Source organism: Tachysurus fulvidraco, chromosome 24 (genome assembly GCF_022655615.1).
Source record: "Tachysurus fulvidraco isolate hzauxx_2018 chromosome 24, HZAU_PFXX_2.0, whole genome shotgun sequence".
In the NCBI taxonomy this organism is placed as follows: Eukaryota; Metazoa; Chordata; class Actinopteri; order Siluriformes; family Bagridae; genus Tachysurus; species Tachysurus fulvidraco.
The window spans coordinates 7,083,589-7,100,345 of NC_062541.1; the positions used below are offsets into that span (position 1 = coordinate 7,083,589).

At 38.3% G+C, this 16,757-nt stretch overlaps 2 non-coding genes across 2 annotated transcripts; both read left to right on the plus strand.

Moving 5' to 3' along the window:
• Positions 1-4,366: 4,366 nt before the first annotated feature.
• Positions 4,367-4,440, plus strand: trnat-agu. The gene has a single exon. It is a non-coding gene; the product is annotated as a tRNA-Thr (tRNA).
• A 2,911-nt stretch (positions 4,441-7,351) lies between these two features.
• On the plus strand, positions 7,352-7,425 carry trnat-agu. Its single transcript has one exon. It is a non-coding gene; the product is annotated as a tRNA-Thr (tRNA).
• The last annotated feature ends 9,332 nt before the right edge of the window (positions 7,426-16,757 follow it).

Sequence of the window (16,757 nt, forward strand, 5' to 3'; positions counted from 1 at the left end):
GTTTTTTAATAATATCAGGAGCTCAGGTGCGTATTCAGTCATTTTGTAAATGGCTCCAGGAAGGTCCCCTGGATGCCATCTGACCCCGCACCTATCTTATCCAGAATGCAGCTGCGTGGCTTGTAATCAATCTCCCAAGCTCACTTACATCACCCCATTGCTGCTTCCTGCATCCTTCTAAATTAAACGTGTTGCACAGGCAAAAAATGAACCAGCCCTCAACTACCTGAAGGCATTGAGCCTGCACCACAAGGTTACTTCTGTGTGGGTAGCTTGGCTTGACATGATGTACCATCCCTCAAGATACAAGAAAAACCTCCATGAATGTGTTTCTGTCCAGAAAAAGCTGGACTTCTACTCTTGTACCTTGTCTGTAACTACATAGATTTAATAATAAATTTGTTTTAATTGTGTTTTTAGACACTGACCTTGTCCTAGCATGAGAATATGTTTGTATAATGATGGAAACTACAAAACACTTCTGGATAAGGATTTTCCAAACCTTGTAAATAGGAACAATTTAGAAAGGTTTGGATCAAAACTTTGGATTGAAGTGATTTTCACACTGAGCACGTTCATGGTGAACACCATCCTATGGACTCACCGGGTTTAGTTTTTTTTTTTTTTGTGCTATTATGTGTAGTAAAGCTTCTCATCTGTATGTTCTGTGTCCTACAATGTTTACCTGCTACTCATGGTACACATGTATGGCATTTAAAGAAAACTAATGATGTCATTACCGGATAAAATGTTTATGTTCTGAAAAGCTGCTTTGAGACGAAGCCCATTGTAAAAAGCGCTATACAAATAAACTTGAATTGAATTGAATTGAATTGAATTGAATAAAACATCATAAAACATATCAGCAAGTTACTTTGCTTCCTGAATAAGGAAGCATGGGTTCACTGGAATAATGGCACCGTTCACTCCACCTACAGTACCGCAGGCCTCGTGTTTGGCACCATGGTCTGCTTTCTGGTCCACATGACAGCTTTCACGTTACTAATGTTATATGTGAACTTTTCTCTGTTTCAGTCTAATCTCCCTCCTTAGTGACCAGTCTCAGATCTGTAATAACTTAATAATAACCCTTATAAATCTAGCAGCTATAATAACAGTATAAAGTAGCAGATTTCTAACATCATTTTTTAAACGAAATTGCACACTGTCTCACTTTGATTTGGACTCCTGGAGTTCTTTGTGAGCAATCGAGCTTTGCTGATTTTTTTTTTAAAACTGTAACTTGCAACAACTTGATCAGTTTGATGGCATTAAAGGTTACCGCCGTATGATCGATTAGACATTAAACCCAACAGTGTTTTATTTCATACATATGACAAGTTTAAAATGAAACCGTTTTGGGAAATATCCTGCAGTTTTTCATTGGTTATTATTTTCTCCCCACACATACACACTCACACCCTACTGAATAATTTGATAAGTGTTTATTGCAACTCATAAAATATATGTCAGCTTATTACCAACCTCAGAAAGAGTCACTGCTGACTGCCAAGTTTAGACAGAGAGAAAAGGGTGAAAGAGGTCTAATTTTAAAAAAGGCATGTCAGTATTTCTAATATTGTTTTAAACAATATTATTACAACCAGAAGAAAACACTTGAAACATATATAGGATACTGCCGATATAATGGATAGAAAGAAAGCAAGAACAAAAACAAAACATTTTTTGCATATTTTGTATTTTTATGAAACTCTCATGCTGGATAATTAGATTCACTCGGAATTCGTTTGGATGAGTTATTGAGTAAACAAGTAATATTAATATTTGAAAAACTATGCTACATAACCAGAAATAAAAGGAAATGTCTTCTTGCGGGAATTTCAACAGTGTTCAATCAAATACTATTTATTTCCCAGAGATATAAACTAAACTAAACTAAACTAAACTAAACTAAAATAAATAAATAATTTGTGACATTTATACATGCTGTTTATGTGTTATATGCACCAACCCATAAATAGTAAAGTGCAAAGCTATTAAACGTAATTGATATTGTAGATTAAAACACATTAACATACATAACCCTTAAAAAAAACACAGGCTGTTATTTGGTTATTCATCTTTAAGAATTTTATACCCTACCACTAATGATTAATTTCTGACGCTCCACATCGTCTAAAGTCAAAAAATAAACAGGGCAAAAAAGCTGTTGTTATTCAAACAAGAACCTACAGTATACAAGTGGTGCAGAAATGATACTGTTAAATATGTATAGAATAATAAAGTGGTGTCTGGATGAGTGTTTTCCCTCTAAGTGTCACGGTTCCATGTAAGTTCCTGTTTTGGCTCCACATTTTTTCATGTCACCGTTGTGTGATTGTATGGGAGAGGAAGAACATGTGAGGGCAGCGCGATTAAAGGTGACAGTCAGTTGTGGGTTTGTTAGAGTCTGGAAATTGGATCACATGGTAATTAAGGCCGTAGAATTAAAGCTTTAGGTGACCCAATGCCTTCAGTGCAGTATTTGTTTATCCAAGGTTCTTCAATACAACACAGAAGAAATCATTTTTAACTTGTGGTCTGAAGACGTCTACAACTTCTGACCGTATAAGTGACACTGGCCATCAGGACCGCATTAGTTACATACTGTATAATCACTAAAATACAAAACCTTCCTGTAAAATGTTTCTTTAACATTTAATAAGGAAGAAGTCTCCAGTACCAGAGCTTTGTTTTCAAGGTTCTATTTTGTCTGAATCAATTTGAAGAGATTAAAAGTTCCATAACAGACATTACACTACATTAGTATAAAAGGATTACAAATTATATTCTGTAATTAATAAAACTATTTGTTGCCATTTGTTTGTGTTATATGAGGTATAAAAAAGCATGATTTTTAAGGGGAAAAAAATGAAGGTAAAAATACGGGAATAATCTTCATCATATAATCATTCTGTCATTCTGAAAACATGTTGGGCCACGTCACATGACCGGAGCTTTGATTAACAGATGAGGAAAAAATTGGATGGTTTAATAAAATGTAGATATTACGTGAAATAATTTAAACAGAAATGAAATGTAAAGGTGGAAGTCCAGATTTCACTGTGAACCACATGTAAATCGGTCAGAAATGTTATTTAGATCAGTACATAAATATAGTTCTATAAAATTATTATTATTATTATTATTATTATTATTATTATTATTATTATTATTATTATTATTATTATTAATGTACTAAAAATACCTTCACTCTTTCTCTCTTATTCTCTCTCTCTCTCTCTCTCTCTCTCTCTCTCTCTCTCTCTCTCTCTCTCTCTCTCTCTCTCTCTCTCACACACACACACACACACACACACACACACACACACACACACACACACACACACACACATCCAGAGAAGTGGACTGTCTGAATCTGGCCTGAAGCTGGCGACTACGCCAAGTCCCACACACTTGGCTGGAAGAAAGTATGGTGTGTGAGAATAAAGGTGCTGAAAATGAAACGAGTTCTCCTGCTTCCAACCTTTTCATACAAACAGTTCTCCTCATTATCTGATACCTGATTATCCTCCTTTTTCTTTCAACAAATGTCAGAGCATAAGCTAATACCCGGGTGACTTAAGGACGTATAAGGACTCACTTTATATTTCTCGCTAAATGTGTGCACTTCTCTCGCGCTGTGTAAACTGCAAACAGCTCAACATCCAAATGAAGCCTAGACACATTACCCAGGCAAATATGTTCACTTAACATAATTTGAGTGGGTGGCATTAGAGCAAATCTACAGCACCACACACACACACACACACACACACACACACACACACACACACACACACACACACACACACACACACACACACACACACAAACGACTCCTCAAAGGCACCCATTCAAAAGATGATCTGCAATGATTTTTGCTGCTTTCATCGAGGTTGTGTGTTAAACATCAGCAAATAGGAAGTCTGTTTTCTGGCCTCCTAAATCAGCTTTATGACAACTGGTCATTATATGCACATAGGTTTGCAAACACACACACACACTCGCACGCACACACACACACAATCATGTGGCCAATTTTTCAGCATATTATATATTTCAGTGAAACCTCTTTTCCTCACTTTGTCAGAAACAATCATCAACTTCAATTTCCTGAACCAGAACTCTTCAAGCTTAGCCTTATTTCTTTTAAAAACAATCAGCAAAATGTGGGAATTTAGTTTAGCTTAGACTAATCCTATTTTTTTTTTCACACCGGTTTTTCAAGTTTCCAACCCTGAGGAAGAAATCTGACACCTGCAGTGCTGGGACAATAAATTGTACACTTTGAGTTCTATTAAATCTAGCCCATAATTTTACACAAAGATAGTAAATCTAGAAAAATTAGGTAGTCTTAACACGTGGTGCTGTGGCTTAGTTGGTTAAAGCGCCTGTCTAGTAAACAGGAGATCCTGGGTTCGAATCCCAGCAGTGCCTTTCAAGACCCTACGTGTGCAAAGAAGGTTGTTGGGGAAGTTGTGGCCTAATAGTTTGAGAGTTTTACTGCCCACTGCTCCGGGTGTGTGTTCACTGCTGTGTGTGTGTGTGCACTTTGGATGGGTTAAATGCAGAGAACGAATTCTGAGTATGGGTCACCGTACTTAGCTGTGTGTCACTTCACACTTACTGTACCTACCATACTCACACCTACGTATGGTAGGTAAGTAACACTTGTCTAAAATGAAACTCTCAGCTGAAATTACATACTCACTCTTTAATTTAATTTTAATTTTTTTGGTACAGAGTAGAAATAAAACTATATATTTTTAAATGGTTATAGATCACAGCACTGTGGACTTGTAATGGAAATGTATGTGTAAATAGCAGACTACTACTGACACACATAAACTTCTTTTTCCAATACTAAATCCTCAGTTATAGCAATTCTCAAACCTGATTGGTCAGAAGGTGTTGATGAAATTACTGAAACAGCATCTCTGAAACTTCCAGGTTCAGCTGTAATTCATATCACAGGTCGATATCAATGTACTAGGTTATTGTTTCTATAGTAACAGCTTATACAGATTTGTACGATGAACACTCCGCATGAGGAAATGTGAGTTTGTTGGAGTTTGTATGGAGTTTATTTAATATTTATGGAAGGAGTTTGCAGTGTCAGCATTTTGAAACTGTTTTAACAGAGTTACGCTGCAGCTGTAAGTCTCCCAACATGGCTTAGTTTTGGAAAAGAATTAACTTCAGGATTTTTACAGACACTCTGCGTTATGTCAGGTCATATTATTCCTTCCCTTCATTAATTAATATCTTCACATTTAAGGGTTTTTTGTCTTTGGTTTGTTGGTTAGAAGATCAAGGCTCAGCACAGACAAGCTGCCACTTTTGGGCCCTTGAGCAAGGCCCTTAATCCTCTCTGCTCTAGGGGCACTGTATCATGGCTAACCCTGCGCTCTGACTAAAACTTCCAAAACTATGATGTACAAAGAAAAGGATTTCACAGTGCTGTAATGTACTGTATATGTGTCAAAAATAATGGCTTCTTCTTCTTCCTCCTCCTCTTCTTCTTCGTCTTCATCTTCTTCTTCTTTCTTCCTTACTTTCTCTGCTCTAAATTCTAGAGGTGACAATATTTCCTACACCTGTTATGACTAGTAATTCTCATGACTTCTGAGGTTAGGGTTAAGTGTGGGTTTAGCAAAGCTTTATTTGTATCAGACAAAACGAAACCCGATTTTTCGATGAAACCATATTTTTAGCTGTGAACTAATCGCTAATTGCTAACTTTGGTGCTTATCAGTACATTTGGAATAGAGTCGTTTATAGCTGAGCCATCACAAATTCTGTTTCAAACTAAGATTAATGCTCGACTGAACATAATATTCAATAGGAATGCTGGGATTAATCAGACACAGTGAAAAAGAATCTTTTCGTCAAAGCATCAAAGGACTCTTACTGTACATCACAGCTACATGGCCAATGTCTGAAGTCAAAACACATTTAGAAAGGCGGCTGTCTTCTTTTCCTACAGAAACTGCTGTGCTGCTGAGTGATAGCAAGATCTCAAAACCAATTATATCTGCATGAGCTTATAACAATATATATATATATATGTGTGTGTGTGTGTGTGTGTGTACATATATATATATATATATATATATATATATATATATATATATATATATATATATATATATATATATATATATATATGATAATATGATGTATGATAATAAATAAAAATTGCCAGTGTTTCTTTACCAAGCCAGGTTTAAAGTCTTATCCATACTCTGGCTGTCGAGAAATAGCTTCTCCTCTCTAATTAGGGGCAAAAACTTGCAAAATTCCTTAGCGCACTTGTCTGAAATGGTAAGTGAGCACTCAGGGCCATTTCACAAGCTGCCTGCAAAATGCACGTTCCATCCTTCCTAGCCGATCTCGCTCCCACTTCAAAATATTTGCCGTGAACGACTTGTGAAGTGAGGGCTTTGAAACGTCTAAACTGCACCCATTCATTGCAGTCTATCAGCGCGAGCACATCAAAGTGCAGTGAGTCTCTCAGATCTGCTTGGCTCAGTCGAACAACACTGTATATGGATGTCGGCGTGCGTTATTGGTATTCATGACACATACTTCTAAACTGGCCCAATATGCACGGCTGTTATTTGTAAATACACTTCAAACATCTCGATGGTAGTTTAGTATGTGGGGAGAGTGTGGCAGGTTTTTCGACAAAATATCTCCATTATTGGATGCCATCAGAAATGGAGCCAAATAGTTTAGATCATTATTTATTCCATAACGTGTTATTTGGATCAAGTTCTTCTGCCTGTTTTTTCCCACCAGACCACCGATGAAAATTTTCATTGTCCATCTCTCTCTCTCTTTCTCTCTCTCTGGCTGCGCTGGATAAATGCAGTAATGTCACACAGAAACAAGGCTAATCTGCAGAACAATGAAGAAACTAATGATGTCTCCTCATCAGAGACACATCCTCTCATTGGTAAGTAAATGAAGTAAATGCAACCCCTTGAGCTGCCCATTGGAACGAAGATATTATATGAGAGAGAGAGAGAGAGAGAGAGAGAGAGAGAGAGAGAGAGAGAGAGAGAGAGAGAGAGAGAGAGAAGACTGAGACAGTGAGAGACAGAGACAGAGCTTAGTCTTGTTTCTTTTAAAATCAATCAGCAAAATGTGAGAATTTAGTTTAGCCTAGACTAATTCTAGTTTTTTTTACACCAGTTTTTCAAGTTTCCAACCCTGAGAAAAAAATCCGACACCTGAATTGCTTGGACAATAAATTGTACACTTTGAGTTCTATTAAATCTAGAAAAAAATAAAAGCGCATAATTTTTCACAAAGGTAGTACATCAATTATTTAGTCTCATCATGTGGCGCTGTGGCTTAGTTGGTTAAAGCGCCTGTCTAGTAAACAGGAGATCCTGGGTTCGAATCCCAGCAGTGCCTTTCAAGACCCTATGTGTGTAAAGAGGGTTGTTGGGGAAGTTTGACCCCCACCCTCTAAGGTTGTGGGTTTGAGTCTTGGGACCACCAATGAAAATTTTGATTGTCCATCTCTCTCTCTCTTTCTCTCTCTCTCTCTGGCTATGCTGGATAAATGCAGTAATGTCACACAGAAACAAGGCTAATCTGCAGAACAATGAAGAAACTAATAATGTCTCCTCATCAGAGACACATCCTCTCATTGGTAAGTAAATGAAGTAAATGCAACCCCTTGAGCTGCCCATTGGAACAAACATATTATATATACTGTATATAGAAAGAGAGAGAGAGAGAGAGAGAGAGAGAGAGAGAGAGAGAGAGAGAGAGAGAGAGAGAGAGGACTGAGAGACAGGGCTTAGTCTTGTTTCTTTTAAAAACAATCAGCAAAATGTGAGAATTTAGTTTAGCCTAGACTAATTCTAGTTTTTTTTACACCAGTTTTTCAAGTTTCCAACCCTGAGAAGAAAATCTGACACCTGAATTGCTTGGACAATAAATTGTACACTTTGAGTTCTATTAAATCTAGAAAAAAAAAAATAAAAGCCCATAATTTTTTCACAAAGGTAGTACATCAACTATTTAGTCTCATGCTGTGGCTTAGTTGGTTAAAGCGCCTGTCTAGTAAACAGGAGATCCTGGGTTCGAATCCCAGCAGTGCCTTTCAAGACCTTATGTGTGTAAATAGGAAGTTTGGGGAAGTTTGACTTTAAGGTTGTGGGTTTGAGTCTTGGGACCACCAATGAAAATTTTCATTGTCCATCTCTCTCTCTCTGGCTGCGCTGGATAAATGCAGTAATGTCACACAGAAACAAGGCTAATCTGCAGAACAATGAAGAAACTAATAATGTCTCCTCATCAGAGACACATCCTCTCATTGGTAAGTAAATCTAGTGTAGATCTGCCCATTGGAACAAAGATATATATATATATATATATAGAGAGAGAGAGAGAGAGAGAGAGAGAGAGAGAGAAGACTGAGACAGTGAGAGAGAGAGAGACTACAGACCAAGTTCCATGTTTCTACACTCATAATAAATGTTAACACCTAAATATGTTTGAATGCTAAGCACAACTCAATCTTTCATTCTTTCAGCAGCCACTTTATCCTGTGGTTTAACTCCAACCCCAATCACATCCTACTCTGAAGCTGTCCTAGGAACAATAGGTGCTCGACGCAAATACACTCAGTACAGCACACTAGAACGTTACACACATACACATTCACACCTAAGGGCAATTTAGTGGGGCCAAAAGAACCTCCTGGCATGCTTTTTTTCTAGGTCGGTGCACACCGGAGAAACAAATTCACATTGTATCTGTCACATACACACTCATATCCAGTACAACATGGAGTTAAATGATTTTCGACTGTCTGTATATAAAAGAAACCGAAATAAAGTGAAGTATTTAAAATAGAATAAAAATATTCCAATTGTAAAATAAAGATAAAATACAAGAATGGAATACTGAGGAAATAAATGCAGTCTGCTGTACAATTAATTGGGAGGATGGACAAGATGAAAAACCTGCAAAATATGGGGGAAAAAACTGATATATACAGAATACAATGACTGATATAGTAATGTATTCTGTGCACACTTTATACCCAGTGGCAACACTGAGGGGCAAGATGAGGACAGACAGTTATATGAGCTCAGGATCAAACCAGGACACTGGAACTCCACCAGTTTTTTTTTTTGAGTCTGAATGTATGTATACACTTTCTTCTGATTCAGGCCTGAATTAATGAATGAATTAATAGGTGTGAAAGAACATTTTTGTTTCTACTTCCTACTCCTACTTTGCACATGATGTAAGTATTCTTTTGTGAAACATTCACAACACACCCATTTTTTGCTCACCCGTCGCTTTGCACCCCCAAATTAGCAGCCATTATTTGGGCGCTTAGTAAATCAGGGTCTCAATATCCTAATAGGATCTGGGGGTTACATGAAGGCATTATAATCTACACTGTTACACAAGCCAGTGGAGTACCCTGCAATGCTAACAATACAAGACTGTGTGTGTGTGTGTGTGTGTGTGTGTGTGTGTGTGTGTGTGTGTGTGTGTGTGTGTGTGTGTGTGGAGGGATGGGTGGATGGGTGGGTGCTGGGGAGTGTTATCAAGTGCTCATCATCCAAGACCAGACATTTCCCTTCTCATCAAACGTGTTCCTTTGTGCCGTCTCCGCTGTTCCTTTCAGGCTGTTAAGACAATTAACGAATAAATGAATGACAATCAGTGGATGAAATGAAAAAGTGACAACAGGTTAAAAAGGTGGAGGAGATAGAAAACAGACAGGATTTGCGAGGACTTATTGGAAGGAAGAGAAAGACGTGAGTGTGGGAGGGGGAAGAGAGAGAGAGAGAGAGAGAGAGAGAGAGAGAGAGAGAGAGAGAGAGAGAGAGAGAGAGAGAGAGAGAGAATTGAGAGAGAGGTAAAAAGGAAAGAAAGGAAGGAATAAAAAATGAGTGTGAATGAGAATGTGTGTATGAGAGAGAGACAGAGAGAGAGACACAGAGAGAGAGAGAGAGAAAGTAAGAATAAAGGCGCTTCATCGCTTTCTTCCAGGTGCCTCTATCCGCATGATTTCATCCCAGCACCACAATCAACCCTCTTAATGAAATATGTAATTAACATATTATAATTGTGGTAAGGATGGTTTTGACAGAAATCATTTTCCATATCTAATTCTATGCTAATTTAATCTGTTCCTCACTCCCCGACATGACCCTTGGTGATTAAGTTTCATGGCAGATTTCTTCCTCTCGCCACCGCTATGTGCGTACATTAGGGAAAATGTGTGTGTGTATGTGGTGAACCTGTGTGTGTATATATGTGTGTGTGTAATTTCCCGGCTCTTGACGGACGGGCACGGGTGACGCCGGCCTCTCAGACGTGGCTGTCAGTGTGCGCTGTTGGAGCAGATGGCCCAGAATGGCAGGAGACGGAGGAGAGGCAGCAGGCGGGCGATATGTGTGGTCTGCACTCCTCCACATGAGCAAAGGAGGGAAGAGGGGGAAAAAAGAGGAGTGGAGAGGTGAGTGAGAGTGCAGGAGAGAGGGAGGGAAGGAGAAGGAGGAGAGTAGAAGAGAGAGGTGGCTCAGTAACCAGTGTTAGAGAAGAGGTTGCACTTTGTCAAATGTTTCCTCACGTTTGACATTCCACCTCTCAGTTCCGCTGTGTTAATGTCAGTTTTAAAGACGGCTGCTTGTGACAGTCAGATGATGCTGGCACAGCTCTGAGAAAAACACTTTCTCCGTGAGGAACACCTTTCAAACTCCGCTTACGGGTTGAATTATCCTATTTATGTGGTTATCATGTGCAGTCAGAGTAATGAAAAGGGTCTGAGGATAACAAGAATATCAAGCTTTCAGTTGTAACACACACACACACACACACACACACACACACACACACACACACACACACACACACACACACACACACACACACACACACACATACACACACACACACACACATACACACACACACACACACACACACAAACACACACGCACACACAAACACACACACACACACACACAAGCGCACACATACACAAACATGAACACAAACATAAACCAAAAACAAAAAACAAACAAAAAAAAAAAAACAACAAAAAAAACACAAAAAACAAAAAAAAACACACACCAACACAAACACAAAAACACAAACACACACACAAAAACACACCACACACAAAACAAAAAAAACACACACAAACACACAAAAACAAACACACAAACACACCACAAAAAAACACACAAACACACAAACACACACACACACACACACACACAAACACACACACACACACACACACACACACAAACACACACACAAACACACACACACACACAAACACACACACACACACACACACACACACACACACACACACACACACACACACACACACACACACACACACAAAAACACACACACACACACACACACACACACACACACACACACACACACACACACACATACACACACACATAAACAAACACACACACTAGTCTTACTATATTTGTGAGGATCTTAACAGAGATATTAATGTAGCTAATTAATGAGCTAGCTTCTTCAAGTTTTTGTGAACAAGCAAGATACCATATGGGGACCGCACAAATGTGCCCGCAAAGTTAAATCTATCAGATATTCCTATCTTTGTTGAGCCATTATATAATCATGTCTTTTTTGTATTATATAAAATACAGTGTCACTTGAAAGTTTATGAACCCTTTAGAAATTTCTATATTTCTGCATAAACATGAACCAAATCATCATCAGATTTTCCCAGAAAGCCCAGAAGTCCCAAAAGCAGACGAAATGAACCCAATCAAACAGATCAAACAATTATATTATACTTGGTCATTTTTTTATTCAGGAAAACGTTCCAATATTATAAATCAGTGAGAGGCATAAGTATGTGATTTCAAGGTCAAATTAGAGTCCATCTGATTTTAGTCAATGAGGTGACAATCAGGTCTCTGTGAGAGTCCTATTTTATGTAAAGAACAGAGATATAGCAAAGTCTGATGTTCATGATGTGTGTTTTTGGAAGGGGATCGTTTCAAAAACAATGGAGATTTCTGGGGCCTTCAGAAAAAGAGTTATTGTTTCTCATCAGGCTGGAAAAGGTTACAAAATCCTCTTATAGTCATATAGATTCTGTACAAATTTAAGACCATTGGAGCATTTCCAAAAGTGGAATGTACATTCTAAGCAAGAAAAGTCCTGTTTCACTTTGGCTTATGTTAATGTTCATAAGTCAGTGTGCAACACGGCATTCACTAAATTCCAGGGGTTTCGTTACCATGACGTAAAGTGGGCGTGTTTCTGGAGGTCTTGGAAAACGCCCTCTTTCAAAAAAAGAGCATACCTAGGATGGATAATGAAGGACAAAATAGTCATACAGGTAGATTTTATATTTTATATGTATTATGCTTTATTATCTTACAGTTAAGCTATTTTCGAAAACAAATAAACAACCAAAAACTACGGTTAGGGTTAAATGATCAAATAGGCCACGCCTGCCCGATGATGCAATATCTGTTACGCTCTTCTGAAATCCCTAGAAATAAGTGCATCCCATGCAACGCTCTCCAAAAAGAACATGCTGCCCATGAAGTTTGCATGAAGATCATGTGGACAAGCCAGAGAGGACTATTAGAAAAGAATATTTGTGGAGGAATAAGACTTTTTATAAAACATTTGATTTTAAAATGAGAAGCATTATTTCTGGAGAAAGCAAAATACTGAATTCCAGCCTAAGAAACATTTATCTTTTGTGAAACATGGTGGTGGTAGTATCATGCTTTGGGCCTGTATTGCTGCATCTGGGCCAGGGGACAGTGTGCCATCATCGATGAAACAATGCCAAGACATCTGTCCATGAACTGAATCTCAAGAAAAATTGGGTCATACACCAAGACAACGAGCACAAGTCAATGTCCTGGCTTTCATATTAAAAGAAGAATTGTGGAAAGATCTGAAGCAAGCAGTTCATGTGATGACACCCACTAAAATCCCAGTGTTGAAGCTCTTCTGTACTGAGGAATGGTATAAAATTCTTCTAAGCTGCTGTGCACGACGAATCAAAAGTTACCCGAATCTTTACTTACAGTTATTGCTGCACAAGAGCTTACAACAGATACTGAAAGCAAAGGTTCACCTACTTTTTCAAGTCGCAGATATGTAATGTTGGATCATTTTTCTCAATAATTAAATGAAGAAGTATTCTATTGTTAGCTCATTGGTTTGATTGGGTTAACTTTGTTCACTTTTAGGACCCATTTCAAAATCTAATGATGTTTTGGGTTATATTTACACAGAAATATAGGAATTTCTAAAGGGTTCACAAACTTTCAAGCAACACTGTATATTAAGTTTGCAACATTGATATCATATATGAATATTGAGAAGTTTTAATTTAGAAGATTTATTGTGATTCTTTCCATCTCATCAAAAAATACATTGAAATCTATAAAGTAAAAAACTTCAGATATTTTGCTTCGTTGATGTAATGTACTGTATATTTACAACAGTGAACAACTGCCCTGACTCATAACAAATAAATATTTAGATTACTTTGTAAATAAAAAAAACCCCTCACAGTATTGTTTTTATTTAAATAATAATAATAAGCATTAATAAACAGTTCTTCACCTTGACAGCTTCTCAATTAAAGTTAATAGAAATAATAGAATAAAAATAAATAGAATAAAGAAAGCTATCAAGAAGTCACAAAAATACAGCGTCTTCATTCATTCATTTTCTACCGCTTATCCGAAATACCTCGGGTCACGGGGAGCCTGTGCCTATCTCAGGCGTCATTGGGCATCGAGGCAGGATACACCTTTGATGGAGTGCCAACCCATCACAGGGCGCACACACACACACACACACACACACACACACACACACACACACACACACACACACACACACACACACACACACACACACACACACACACTACGGACAATTTTCCAGAGATGCCAATCAACCTACCATGCATGTCTTTGGACCGGGGGAGGAAACCGGAGTACCCGGAGGAAACCCCCGAGGCACGGGGAGAACATGCAAACTCCACACACACAAGGTGGAGGTGGGAATCGAACCCCCAACCCTGGAGGTGTGAGGCGAACGTGCTAACCACTAAGCCACCGTGCCCCCCACAGCGTCTTCATGACTTGTCTAAAAACTTGCAGTTACAAGAAGTCACATACAAATATAAATCTCTTTATAGACACAAGCTTCTGTAATCTGCAAATTCACGTCATTAAGTACCGGTAAGTCTCTACCATTAACACAATGACCAATAACAATGAAAAGTTACAGTACATTACATTACAACAATTTAGTTAAAATGACTATTTCAGTGCGTCAGATTTAATCATCGAGCTCAATATACTCTCTGTTTTCAGTCAGCGTGTCAGTCAGACACTCAGAAACAATAACAATTACTATAACAATCCTCAATTATAGTATGAGAACATCTCCAGGAATGAAAAAACCAGAAGCATGAATGATCAGAGTGGTACAGAGATTGTGAGTATCCAACTGACCTTCAGCCTTTACCTTTTCAACACCACATCTATAAAAATCAAATCCAACACAGCTTCCTTTTATTTTTTTTTTTACGTCTTGAGTCATATGGAATCGTATGAAAAGTGTATGAGGAATTAATTTTCTGGGATTGGAATGAGGCCATTGACTTAGAAGCTATCAGTCTATCTCTTGTTGCACAGATGTCTGAGAATGAGACTTGCCCCCCCACCTGAAGTGCCTCCTCTCATGTGTGTCGCAAAGGTCAAGTAACTAGGGATGCAAAGCGGACTAGAATTAATGCACAACAGCTGAGTGCAGAAGGAATGTGGCGATGAGTGACAGCATGTATGCCGCTGCATAATGAGCAGATCTGGCCCTTAAATTTCAAACTCCTGTTCAGGCTCTGTAGCCTTTCATGCCCTCAGGTGGGCTAACCTCCCTGTGCGGGCGCAGAGCACATCCAGTGCCCGCTACGATGAGGCGTGGGCATGAGACTCTACAGGAAGCTGACGGCTGCCTTGGAACCCCTGCATGTCTCCTTCAGTAGATAATTTGAGACAGAGTCGACAGTGTCGTAGTTCGTGTGTCCTTGACAAGCCAGCAAAATAAATTTCCCTGTTGTAGCTCGTAGAGAACAGATTTGTTTTGGGGTTTTTAACTTGAACTGAAACTAGAGCAATCATATATAAATCTCAACCTATGAACCTCCAATGACTTCCACACTATAACTAGCTTTAAGACATTATTTTTACATGTTTTGGTATTTTTTTCTTTTTCCTTTTTTGCCTGATGTAGCCTTCTTGATTTTTATTTATTATTTATTTTTAATTTTTATTTGTTTGTTTGTTTGTTTTTGTTGTTTTTATTCCTGAGAAATTTTTTTTTGTTTGTTTTGTTTTGTTCTGAAACCAAATTCATTTATGACTATTTGGCAGACAAGCTTACCCAGAGTGACTTACATATATCTTATTTATATAGCTGAGCAGTTGAGGGTTAAGGGCCTTGCTCAGGGGCCCAGGAGTGTCAGCTTGGTGGCCCTGGTATTTGAACTCATGAGTTTCTAATCAGTAATAAAGTTCATAGCTATCGAGCTTCCACAACAAAACATCAAATTCAACTTCATCTACAACTTCTAAAGGAAATATTTGCACGTACATATAACTTCATTCATTCATTCATTCATTCATTCATTTATTCATTTTCTACCGCTTATCCGAACTTCTCAGGTCACGGGGAGCCTGTGCCTACCTCAGGTGTCTTCGGGCATCAAGGCAGGATACACCCTGGACGGAGTGTAAACCCATCGCAGGGCACACACACACTCTCATTCACTCACACACACACACACTACAGACAATTTTCCAGAGATGCCAATCAACCTATCATGCATGTCTTTGGACCGGGAGAGGAAACCAGAGTACCCGGAGGAAACCCCCAAGGCACAGGGAGAAATGCAAACTCCACACACACAAGACGAAGGCGGGAATCGAACCCCCAACCCTGGAGGTGTGAGGCGAACTTGCTTACATATAACTTATTTAAAGTAATAAAAAACTACTGATCGTGATGCAATCATTCATCTAGGGGTTGAGGAGATCATCTAATTTAATGAGCAGGAATTCTGAGGTAAAGTAATCTGACTACCACCTCAATGTTGACTACATTTGACACTGAACATATAAAAATACTCAACATTCTCATCTCAAGTGTAACAATTAAAAATCTAGCTAGTAAACGTTACCTTTTCACCTGTCCACAACTTTAGAATTTGAAAAATTGTTGTTCTTTCAACTGTTCCCTGTGCAGCGCTCTTAACAATGGAAATTGTCTCAAAGCAGCATTACAGAACATAAGAATACAGAACGTTTATTATAGAATGCTTAATATTATAGAAAAGTTCGAAATTAATATTAGAGTACTATTTAAAAGAGTTTGTATTTATGCCCAATGAACAATCCTGACATGACTGTGGTGAGGAAAAAGTCCCTTAGATGGAAGAGGAAGAAACCTCGAGAGGAACCAGACTCAAAAGGGAACCTCATTCTCATTTGGGTGACACTGGATGGTGTGTTTATAAACTGTTATAAACATCGGAGAGTGTTATTATGAATAATGTCCTTTCTACAGTCATATAGAGTCCAATAATTGTGTATTATTCAGAGGTTGTCCTCAAAAACCACATAGAGTTGGCATCTCCTCCTTGACTGTTGAAATGTTCATGAAGCGGAAGCCAA